This window comes from Gossypium hirsutum, chromosome D08 (assembly GCF_007990345.1).
Source record: "Gossypium hirsutum isolate 1008001.06 chromosome D08, Gossypium_hirsutum_v2.1, whole genome shotgun sequence".
NCBI classification, from domain to species: Eukaryota; Viridiplantae; Streptophyta; class Magnoliopsida; order Malvales; family Malvaceae; genus Gossypium; species Gossypium hirsutum.
In genome coordinates, this window is record NC_053444.1 from 51223965 (window position 1) to 51237377 (window position 13413).

A 13413-nucleotide genomic window follows, 5' to 3' on the forward strand; every position below is an offset into this window, starting at 1 on the left:
TCTTCTTATTCTCTATTTTTTTTTCCAACGAAAAAGAAGACTGCTATACAATAAGGATATGATATAGTCAGTGAATAGAGATGAATAATCGGAGGGAAGAAAGAAAGAATCAGAAGAAGAAGAGAAGGAGAAAAAGTTGAAAGGAGAAAATCACAAAAAGAAACGGCCTGTTTTTCATCATATCCCCTTTGCTGTCGACAAAGGGGTTTAAAATGTACAGTTAAAGCAGATAACAACTATCCCAAGCAAAGACAAAACTTACCATTTTATTTAAACGGTCCTCTTTACACCGAAATAGAAATTAAACTAAATGCAGTGTTTAACAACCAACAAATTAGAAATTAAAAACAAATCGAAATTGGTAGACTTGAAACCGTGAGCTCCATTTGGCCTGTATCAAATACTCCCTTCTTGAATAGGATCATTGTCCTCAAGGATCAAAGGCAGGATACATCTGTTGTAATTCTTGTAAGTTCTCCCAGGTTAAGTCTTCTGGATAAGTGTTGAACCATTCAACCAGCACCTCAGTCGCAGCCTAATTGCCCTTTTTGACCATCCTTCTGTCTAATATTCTCATGGGTTCTTTGTCAATGATGCCATCAGTCCCCACTACAGGTAGTATAGATGAAGTTGGTATCTTACCAATATGTTTTTTGAGCTGGGAAACGGGGAATGTAGGGTGAATTTTGGATCCGACTGGTAAAGTTAACTTGTAAGCAACTTGACCCACTTTGGCTTCTATAAGGAAAGGTCCAAAGTATTTAGGAGAGAGCTTATGATTCTTCAACTTGCGGAGTGAATGTTGGCGGTATGGTTGTAACCTTAAGTACACCCAATCCCCTACATCAAAACTCCGATCAGATCTCTTCTTGTTGGCAATTTATCTCATTCTCTCTTGAGCTCTTTTTAAATGGAAGTGAAGAAGCTTCCGCATGACTTCTTTGTTTTGCAAGCTTCGGTCGACAGTAGCTATATTGGAAGAGCCAGCGAGGTAAGGTAAGTGTAGGGGTGGTGCTTGACCATAAAGTGCCTCATATGGTATGGTGTGGATTGCGGAGTGGTGTGTTGTATTATACCACCATTCAGCTAAAGGTAACCATTGCACCCACTCCTTAGGATATTCACTCACCATGCATTTGAGATAGCCTTCTAGACACCGGTTCAGAACTTCAGTCTGTAGATCTGTTTGTAGATGGTTGCTGTTGACAAGCAAAGTTTAGCTCCTAATCTTTTAAACAGTTCTTGCCAGAAATTACTCACAAAAATCTTGTCCCGATCTGATACAATTGTTTCAAGAATACCATGCAACTTGTAGATGTGTGTCAAGTATTCTTGAGCTACGGTGATGGCTGTGAAAGGGTGTGTGAGAGGTAAGAAATGCCCGTATTTTGTGAGTCTGTCAATTACCACTAGGATGGTGTTATTGTTGTGGGCGACCGGTAAACCTTCTATAAAATCCATGCTGATAGCCTCCCAAGCTCACTCGGGGATAGGTAGAGGCTGTAGGAAACCAGGGGATACGGCAAGGTCTACCTTGCATCGTTGACAAATAGGACATTCTCTGACCCATTTTCGTATATCCTTGGTTAGGCCCTTCCAGTATACTTGTCTAGATATTCGTACTTTGGTAGCGTGCGTCCCTGAGTGACCTCCCAATGGGCTACAGTGGAAACATTCAAATAGCTTTCTCTTGAGTTTTATGTCGTTCCCTACAACGGTCTTCTCTTTTCTCCTTAGTACCTGCCCATTCCACGAATATTTTGGATGCCTCTGAGGGTCCTCTCGAAGCTCAATGCATACTTGGTGCAGCTTGGGATCAGCAAAAGCAGATTCTACCACTCTCTTCCATAAGTTTGACCAAGAAGTACGACCCATACATTGAAGGAGCTATCCCTCGAATTCGTGGGCCTTTCTAGACAAAGCATCGGCTACCAAATTTTAAGCACCCTTCCTATAAGTGATGTAATAGTCATAACCGAGCATTTTAACTACCCTTTTTTATTGAAATGGAGTAATAGCTTATCGATCAGCTAAAAATTTCAAACTTTGGTGATCGGTCCTGATTTGAAACCTCCTCCCAACCACATAAGTGTGTCTTTTTTCTACTACCAAGAGGACCACAAGCATTTCCTTATCATAGATGGAAAGTGCTTGATGTTTCACTCCTAACCCTTTGCTAAAAAATGCCACTAGTCTCCCTTATTGGTGTAACACGGCCCCAACCCCTTGACCATATGCATATGTGTCAATGTAGAATTCTTCATTAAAGTTAGGTAGGCATAGCACTGGTGCATGGCATACTGCGTGCTTTAACATTTCAAAGGTAGCTTGTTCATGGTTGGTCCAGTGCCAAAGGGTGTTTTTCTTGAGTAAATTGGTCAACGATCGAGCCATAACCCCATAGCTTCTTATGAATCTTCTATAGTGACCCAAAAGACCTAAAAACCCCTTAATTCTTTGACTGATTTGGGGGTGGGCCAATTTGAAACTCCTTCTACCTTTGCGACATCCATTGTCACCTCTCTTGCAGCTATAACATGGCCCAAATACTCTATTTGATGAGTGCCAAATGTACATTTATTTTGCTTGACAAACAAATGTTTGTTCCTCAAAAGCTGCAACACATCTTGTAAATGTATCATATGTTCAGTCCAGCTGTTGGAATAGATAAGTATATCGTCAAAAAAAACCAAGACTGACCTTCTTAATAAATCTTTGAAGATAGCATTCATGACTGCTTGGAAGGTTGAAGGTGCATTGGTTAAGTCGAAGGGCATAACCAGAAATTCTTAATGCCCTTCATGTGTCTTAAAACAGGTTTTACGAACATCTCTCTCATACATTCAGATTTGGTGATAGCCCGATCGAAGGTCCAATTTGGAGAAAAAGAGAGCTTGTCCAAGCTCATCTAATAGTTCTTTTATGATGGGTATCGGAAAATGGTCCTTAATGGTTAGTTGGTTTAGGTGGCGGTAATCTACACACAAGCGCCAACTCTCATCTTTTTTCTTAACCATTACAACTGGTGAAGAAAAAGGGTTGTTACTGTCTTGTATGATTCCAACGCGCAACATCTCCTTGATAAGCTTTTCAATTTCCTTCTTCTACACTGTAGGGTGCCTATAGGGCCTAATATTCACCACCTTTGTCTCATTATGCAAAGGTCTTCTATGACCTTGTGTTCGGACAGGAAGAAGTGTATCAGGCATTTGGAATGCGTCGTCATATTCTCTTAAAAGTTGTTGTAAATTTTTTGGAGGAGTTGCAGGTGTCATTTTCAACTTAGTGTGTTGTTCGGCAGCCAATATTATGGGACAAGGACCGAGTGGTGTCATAGACAAGCATTTGGACATTTGTTGACCCGTCAGTATATGTAAGTCTTCGAGTTGAACACCTTGAAGCAAGTAATCGTGGCCCTCGTATTCGAACTTCATAGTGATAAGCTGAAAGTTCCAAGTGATGGCTCCTAAAGACAGTAGCCACTGTATTTCCAGTACCAAATTGTAACCTTTCACCGGAAGGATCATGAAGAGAGTAACAAAACTGTAACCTTCTGTTTGCCACTTCATAGCTCGACACCGTCCCCTAGTGTACAAACTTCTACCATCAGCAACCATAATCTCTATTTTATTATCTGGTTCTACAAATAAATTACCTCTCTTGACCAATTTGGAGTCCACAAAGTTGTGTGTGCTACCCAAGTCTACCAATATTATCACATCAATATGCCCAATTCTAGCTGTAATTCTCATGGTGTTATGCCCTTAGGATCCTTGTAAGGCATGTAATGAAAGAACATGAGGGATGACATCAACTTCGAGTTCTGTATTCTCGAGCTATTCGGGACAGTCTTGAAACTCTTCTGTTGGGGAGGTTATGGCCTCCATTCCAATTTCATTGTGCGATCTCACCACTAGCTGATACAGTTGCGATTTCACGCACTTATGTCCAGGGGTATACGTTGCGGTGCACCAGAAACATAACCCTTTCTTTCTCTTATCCTCTATTTCAGCTTAGGATAAGGACTTGGTTAGAATGCGATGATTGTTAAGGGTAGTTTCGGTTTGTTATAGGTTGGAGAGAGTCTTCCAGATGCGGGTACAGGACTGATGGGTTTGGGGTTAGGAAAGAGAGGTTTAGAATATCCCACACTCCCTCTCATCAGAGGATGCCTTTTGACCATGTTTACAGATACAATGCCTTCGACCTGTCTAGCTAACATAAAGGCTTCTAACAATGTTTGGGGTTTGAATAATCTAAGGTACAGGCCAACTTCTATTTTAAGATCACTGATGAATATACTTAAAGCGTAAGGTTCAGGCAGGTGGAGCTGGTTGAGAATGCTTACAAATTGGTCGCGGAACTGGTCAATAGATCCTTGTTGCTTCAAGGTGACCAACTCAGTCATCGGGTTAGTAAAGTTGAAAGAGCTGAATCTCTCTTGCAGCCCACGAGCATAAGTTTCCCATGATAACATTTGAATCCTTCCCTGTCGTTGGCTGAAAAAGTGGTGCCAGTCCAATACTTTTCCTTTCATATGAAGCATAACAGTTCTCACCTTATCTTGTTCCAATATACTTTCAGCTTCAAAACACTGCTCTAATTTCTACTACCACCCTCAGAAGTCACCCCATCAAACCTCGGACATTCGAACTTGGAGTTTTTTCCCATAGAGTCTAAGGTAGTAGCCCTTGAATGGACACCCATGTGGCTTGACTCTACCATAGGTGACAATAAAAGAGGCTTATTTGGTGGAAATCCAAGAGGCGTACCCCCAACACCCCCTTTCCCTTGTTTGATGTTGGCTCTTGAGTGGTTGGAGCTGCACGTCCAATATGTTGGTCAAAGAAATTCCCGAGCTCAGTTCGAATGCCAACTTTTATGGTTTCATGAAACTCTTTGAAGTGAGACTCCATTTTAGTGTCCATTTAGGAAACACTGGTTTGTAGTTGAACGAGTTCCTGTTGCATCAGTCCCATGTCTTTTTGCATGACTCCCATATCCTTTTGCAGTCTCGTGGTGACGCCATCACTGTATAGTCAGTGAATAGAGATAAATAATCAGAGGGAAGAAAAAAAGAATCAGAAGAATAAGAGAAGGAGAAAAAGTGAGATGAGAAAATCATAGAAAGAAACGACCTATTTTTCATCATATCCCCCTTGCTGTCGACAAAGGGGTTTAAAATGTATAGCTAAAGTAGATAACAGTTGTCCTAAGCAAAGAAAAAACTTATCGTTTCATTTAAACGGTCCTCTTTACACCGAAATAGAAATTAAACTAAACGCAGTGTTTAACAACCAGCAAATTAAAAATTAAAAACAAATTGAAATTGGCAGACTTGAAACCGTGAGCTCCATTTGGCTTGTATCAGGATATGACAATACAAAAGCAATTGGCAAAGTAGCTAGAAGAAACCAAAAGTTTAAGCGATAACGGAAGAATGCATTAAGCGCATGCCCTTCTAGATCACAAGACATAGATTACTCACGAGTGAAATTTTTGAATTAAGTAGACAAGTTTTATTTTTATTATTTCGATTTGAATTTTTTTTCTTGAATCAAGTTCATTGAAATGAAATTCGAGTTGAGTTCAATCGATACTTGGGTCAGTGTATGCTTTTTGAAGCTGAACGCTAGGGTATTTTAGAAGGGGTACTCATCCCACTTAGTAAAGGATACAAAAGAGCCACAATTCAATTTGACAACACAGAAGTGATCAAAGCCTTGGCTGATAATAGGTTGGAAGACTCGGGCATTATAGTCCTTAGAAGAGTACGACGACTCTTAAGAGCTGAAGAACAATGGTAGTTGAGATATATACCTAGAGAAGATAACATAATTGCGGATCACCAGACCAAGTTGGGTCTTACATGGCAATCAAGTTTACAAATCTTTGATGTTATCCCTAATGAAGTCTCACATACTTTCCAACATGACAAAGCAAAGAGCATTTTTTTATCTTTTTTAATCTGATGTAATTGTGTTGTTTATTTATTCACAAATAAATAAATAAAATTATTCGAGTTAAATTAAAAACAAATTAAACCAATCATAAATCCTCTTAGCAAATATCACTAAATTACAAATTAAAAAACATAAATGTTATGTATGTCGAAACCAACTTTTATTTTGGAAAAAAAACAAAAATTAGTTGTCGACTTAAAAAAAAACAAAAATTGGGAGTCGCTACAAATCTTTTATTGAGGTGTGATTGGATCACCTAAAAAATAGCTTTGGTCTACGAGTTTTAGAAAAATGGATCCGGGAGTCGGTTACGTACGAGAAATGATTAGCACCCTCGTAACGCCCAAAATTGGTACCTAGTTAATTAATTAGTGTCTTAATGTCGAAAATTTAAAAATATGATCCTTAATAAAAACTTAAAAAACGTTACTTATTAAGACTCTTATCATTTCAGAGAAAGAAAATGTCACACCCAATGCGTTAGGGCACGACATTCTAATTCCTCAAAAATGAATTAGTCCAAAATACTCGTGTAATAAAATTTAAAAGAATATTCATTTGTTTAAATTTTATAAAGAAATCGCGGCCCAATACAAAATCCTAAACTTGAAATATTTCCTTTGTTATTATTTTTTTAAAAAAATCTTTGTCTCAAGAAATCAATACGTCACATCCAATATGTTAGGATACAACATATTAAATTCCCGACAACAAGCTTTTCATTTTATTTTTTGATTAATGAGCAATTCTCGATTGTTAGATTTAACGAAGAAAATTGGAACCCAATACGTTAGGGCTCAATTTCCTTGAAAATCCTAAATACGAGTATTATCTCAATTTTGAAAATTTTAAAATCGAGTAAAAAAATGATGTAATGCTACATTAAGTGTAAAATGTAATAATAAATACAACAATGGCATAGAAATAAACGAAATTAATGTACATAAAAAACAACGACATGTAAAGTATCAAATGAACAAAATATAAATGAAAACATAAATCAATAAGCAAATGAAGGAAAAAACAAAAAAAAATATAAAGAGAAAAAGGTACAAAATATATACATGAAATTATAAAGAATAAAAGACATACACATGGGTTTACATATAAAATTTTGGAATATAGAATTTATAACAAAATATATATAATGCATTTATGAAATAAAGAAAAATATATAAATATACATATATATATTATAACATATGTGTTGAAAATATAAGTTTGTATTTAAGCAAATAAAAAACATAGACATGTGCGTATATATATATTCATTAGAAAAATATACAAATACATACATGTACATATATACAAAAGTAAAAAAAAATTGAAACTAAATATAAAAGTATATATATGTATATAACAGTTAGGAAGTAAAACAAAAATAAAAACATATGTATAAAATATATATAAGCATACGTATACTATATATAAAATAATAAATATATTACATAAAAACGATGCATGCGCATGAATATAAAAATAATAATAATAATAATAATAATGATACAAGATTAATGATGCCACATAATAGTATTAATAATATTAAAATAATCAATTTAATAATAAAAAACTAAAATAACAAATAGAGGATTAAATAGCATCAATAATCAAAGACCAATGAATTTAAAACAAAAAATATAAAATAAAAAAATAAGGTCAAATAAAATGTAAACAAATTTGAAAATAATGAATTTGAAAATGAATAATAAGGGAAAAAGAAATTTGAAATCAACAATATACAAATCAATAAATAAATTATACACAAATCAACAAAATAAGAACGCAAGAGAGAGAGAAATTTGAGTAAATACTCTTAAGAATTATTATTACTCCCCACTTCCGTCCCTTTTACAATGAAGGGAGAGACATCTATTTATAGTTGAGCCTCCCCAAATCCAACGGTACAGATTAATTACATCAACGGCTAAGATTAAAAGGTATATACAAATTAAATCTCTAAGATTACTGATTAAAAGCTAAAGTTACATGTTTTATGTAACTAAATTGGTTAATTTATGAAAATGCACCACTAATTTTGCCATATTTATTGAATTTTGTGCAGGAATGTAATTTGGGGCTAAATAGAAGAAAAAGGAAACAATTGGCCCAAATTGAATAAAGAAGCAAAGAATGAGGGCCAAAGTAGAATTTTTCCAATATTAATTAGCTGAAAATTTTGTTGACTTAGTGGGGAGATTATTTTGGGATTTATTTTATTATGGGATATTTTTCCTTAATTTCCTATGACTAGTTGGCTCCTAATTTAGTAAATCCCCTAGTATAAATAGAGCTTGTATTGTTCACTAATTCATCAATCAAAAATATTAAGTTCTTGTCTTTTAATACATTCTCTCTTTTCTCACGTAGCATTGTTGTTTCTTTAGTTTCCTTTCCTTCAATTTTTAATTTCCAGTAGCTAATCACCAAATCAAGCCATTTGCAATTCCTTTTTCAATTTTTTTCCAAATAGTCAATCACCCCACTTTAATATATTCCAACCCCCATACTCAATCACATCACCCATCTTTTTACCATTTCTACCTTATTTAATTTATCAAATACCAACATGCCCCAAACCTTAGCCAACTAAACCCATTTTCAGCTTTAGGCCAAAATTAGCCTCGTCAAAACCCGTGAATTACGAACCCGAGCCATTTAACTCCTAAAAATCCAGTACTTATTACTTCTCCGGATTAAGAGTATGATTTTGTCAGCTCATAAAGTCAGATCAGCACTAAGTCAAAAAAGACGTCGTTTGATTTAGTGTGATTAGACGTACAGTTGGAATTCCGAAAGGAACGTTTCTAATCGGTTTTCTGTGAACACATTGGCGTGCCAAGTGGAGATTGTTGTTTGGTTCTGTCAAGGGAAGGAGTAACCGGATTTAAATGTCTCACGCGATTGAGGGCATTGGTTCGAGCTAGGCTCTTCTAGAACGCAAAGCTTCCGGAGTTCTAAATCACAAACGTTTCGTGGTTGTTCGATCGGTAAGAGTTAGTTATTGGACGTTCTATAACTAATTTACACAAGGAAGAGTTGGTGTCCGAGGCGTCCTTGGTAGCTATAACTAGCTTATTGGAAAAGAGGAGTTCATCCAATTTCGAGGATCGGTTCAAAGACGAGGAAAATTCGCGCCTAAAGCTGAGCTCATTCTAATTAATTTTCCTTAATATTTATTTCACGGTTTTTATTATTCTATTTTCAACTTTTACTTTTGACGTTATTTTTCTGTTAATTTCAGGTTCTTAAATTTTTATCCCCCCCGAACGTCTTGGGCACGACAGCTTCCCCGACATAAATCTGGTCAAGCGAGCAACAATTTACAGTAAACCAGTCTCTGAGGGATCGACCCTACTCCCTATACTGCATAATTTGCAAACTAAGGCGTAGGTTTATATTGGTGGATTCGACACCCATCAATTACAAAATCATATCTTCTAAGATTGCATATCATATCTAAGATTGCATATCATATCTAAGATTACATATCATATCTAAGATTGCATATCCTTGAAGATTATGTTTCTATATGCATCAAGCTTGTAGATAGACCTTCAACCTTTTCAAGTAATGGGACATCCCGATCGGGCCAAATGATATAATTTTGGACTTTGTTTTATTATTTTGGGTTTATTATTTTTTTATGAGCCCGGGCTAAATTGGCCTATTACAATGTATATTTGAAAACTGTTTTAAAACAAGGAGAAGAACAATGATAAACTATATTTGCCTCAAATTTATCATTATGGAATTTTAGATATATATAATTTATCATTTTATATAGTTTAAATATTTTTTAGTAATATTTTGAATATATATTTATCAATTTTTGGAAAAAATATATTTTTATAAATATTTTGAATTATTGAAGATTATTTTGAGTTCTTTCTAATTTTTTGAGAGGGATCAATTTGCACATATTTAAAACTATCAGGGACCCAAAGAGTTTTTTCATCAATTTGTTATTAAGTTATTTGAATTATTTGAGTTGTAAGATTTAACTCGGCTCGAACTTAAAATTTTGAATTACATATTCATGTTGATTCAAAAAAATCTATTAACTCGAATAACTCAATTTGGTTAACTCAAAATTAAAAAAATATTAATTTTTTCGAATCGAATCGAGTTTTGTTCACTCCTTCGAAATTTAATACTGCGATAGTGAATTTAAAATCAATGATGATTACAACAATTTTTTTTTTACAAATTAGGGACATTATTTATAAGATGTAAATACATAACAAAAACTGTACAAATTAAGGGAATATGAGCATTTACGCTTAGCAGGTCAGGTTTTAAACCCATACTCTTATATTCTTGAAATTAATAAATACGAGTTCTTAAATCATAATCTACTTTATTATTATAACTATGATTATAAAATTATTACAACATAATATACTTTCTTATTAATGTATAAATTGTAATAATTTATCATATTTTACAACAAGAACAAATGAGTAAAATGTGCTTCTAGATAATCTTACTTACTGTTAATCAAATATTTAGATCTTATATTCCAGCCAAATGAACTAACAATGCAACCTCATATTTCGCCCTTACAACATGGACTATATTTGTCATCTACTAACCCACGTTAGGACTAAGCCCAATCCATATATCATCTCTGAGATAATAGCTTTTTGATAAAATGCCAAAAAGAGTTATTATTATAACAATGAACCTGTCCATTTATATATATCAAGCTAATTCACCCTCTGCTACCATATAATAAAAACAGGATAATGTGTTTGTGTTTAATAATAATAATAATTAAATTTTGGAGATTAATATTAATAACGGTAAAAACCTCATTACCTTTTTTTAAATAAAATTTTTATTCAAATAATTGCATTATTATCTAATTCCGTATTTATTATATGCAAATTATTATTCCAATTCGAATATAAATTAAATTTTATTATCTATCAAATATCTGAATCTGCAAAAAGAAAATCTATTTTAAAATCTAAATTCAAATTCATTAAAATTATTTTTATTTATATATAAAATAAAATTTATAAGGTGAATTTAAATATATGAATCTGCATTTATTATCTAAATAAGCAATACAAATTCAGATAATATACTTTAAATCTGCTATGGATAATAATTTTAAATTTTAAACTCAAATATTATTTAAATATTAAAAAATATACAATCCAACTTAAAAATTGTCCCATTAATTGCGAATTAGAAGAGAATTATAAAATATGAATTATTGTGTTCAGATTATTATAAAGTTATATAAAAAATTGTGTTTCTTGTCCGTATTAAAAATATTTAATATTTTATATGTTAATGATTCGTTTTATGTTGTTGCTCATTCCATCTCATATGTAACATAATAAAGATTTAGTCATGTTTGGTAAATAGAATTTTGAGTGTTTTTTTTAATTGATTTGAGCATAAATAGAGGTTTGGATAGTCAAACCCTCTAATTGTAGTGTTTGGTGAATCGAGGTTTGCAAGAGTTTGTTGAGCTAAAACCTCCAAAATCAAAAAACGCAGGGATGAACAACTTTTTTCACAGTTGATTGAGAATGAGATATGTGAAATGACATATCTGGCCATGCTTGCTAAAAAATTACTCCATTTACCACATGTATCTATTTCTTGAATATTTATGTACTCTTAATTTATTTTCAATTTACTTGTGTAAAATGATTTCTTATGCAACTTTATATTAATTGAAATATGTTATTTGACAAATTTATTCAAAGTGTGACATAATTATCACTAATTTACATACTAAGAATATGACATAATTATCACTAAGAATATAGTTTACAATTATATTGATACACTATTAATATTTATCAATTTCCACAAGGTTAACATTTGCAAATAAGGAACTTAAGAAATTTGTTTATTTAAATTTCCAAAAATATTCACTAACTAATTTCCATAATGTTTAAATTCCTTGGTATTAATGTTTTATTTCAATAATTTCAATGTGACACACTTATTTGTCATTTTACACATAGTAGCTTTCAGTTATCAGCTAAGTTTTACCAAACACTTTTAAATAAACAGTTAATAGAATCAGTTGATCAAATTAGTTAATAGAATCAGTTAGTCAAACCAGCCACTGCAATCAACAATCAACTATCACCTATAAGTTAATTGCCAAACAGGGCCTTAATTTAAAGAAAGATATGTCTTTATAATTTTTGTGTTACTTCTTTTTGCACGTTTAAAGTTGTATAAATTTATGTATATTTTTATAGGCTCCTAATACATTTTATGTAAATTGTAGAATGTTCATACATTACATTGTGTTATAATGTTACTTTTGTGACAATTTTATTTGTTTGAATAATTATATATGTAATATATTTATATAAATAAGGTAAACTATTTAATTGATCATTTAAATAAAAAAATTAATTCGGTTACTGGCGTTATAATAATTTATCGTGTTAATCACTCTTTCGTTAAATCACTAACGACAGTTGATTGTGTACACTATGTCATCATTTTTTACTTTTTTTTAACCCCATTATTGTTCATCATCTTCCTTCTATGCCATACTCTTGCTTCCACCTTCTTTTTCTTCTTCTTCCTTTCTTTTTTCTAAACAAACTTCACATTTATTTGCCTAGGAGCTTCTTAGTTGTTACCCATTCTTCATGGTTCAGGCAATCCAAGCTAACAGCAACCTAGTGAAAAATTAATTTTTATTAAACTATTTAGTAAATCATGCATATAGTACCTCATATATAGATAAATCAGAATTAATTAATATACAATTTTAAGCTCTAATTTTCCAAACAAAATCTCACAAAATCAAATTCCATTTCTCAATTTCCATATATATTGCTAGAAACAAGGGAAAAAAGAACTTATAGGCCGGGCAATTCAAAGATGACAACTTCCTTGCCCTGAAATGAAAATTTTTAAAAAAATACATAATTAAATTGTTATATAATACTTCAGAAACCCAGAATTCGATTCGTCCAGGTGATTCGGAACTTGACTCGATCAAGGAAAGGATGTCATCCAACTCGCCACATTTGCTAGCTCGTCACTTCCAGCTTGCCACCTTCACTAGCTTACCACTCCGCTAGCTTGCCACCGACGTCTCGCCTCACCACCTCACGAGTTGCACCCTTTACCATGATACATCTCTACCTAAAAAGAGACGTTTAAGGGTACATGTCGAGTCTAAAGGGGGAATGTGTCATATGCTTGGAGCCTAACTATCCCCTATCGTGTCAGATAAGTAAATCGTGCCTTATAAATATAGAAGAATTGCTCTTAAGGGGGTCGAGAAAAAAACCATCAATAATTGGTATGGTGAGCATGGACACACTTCTGGCTTTCAAATTGAATACAGAATGATATGGCTCACCCAAACGAGAGATCCCCTAACACACCTTTTTCAAGCCAGAATGTGAGAGGAGAGGCTAATAATCATCCCGATAAACTTGATCTATTTGCGAATTGG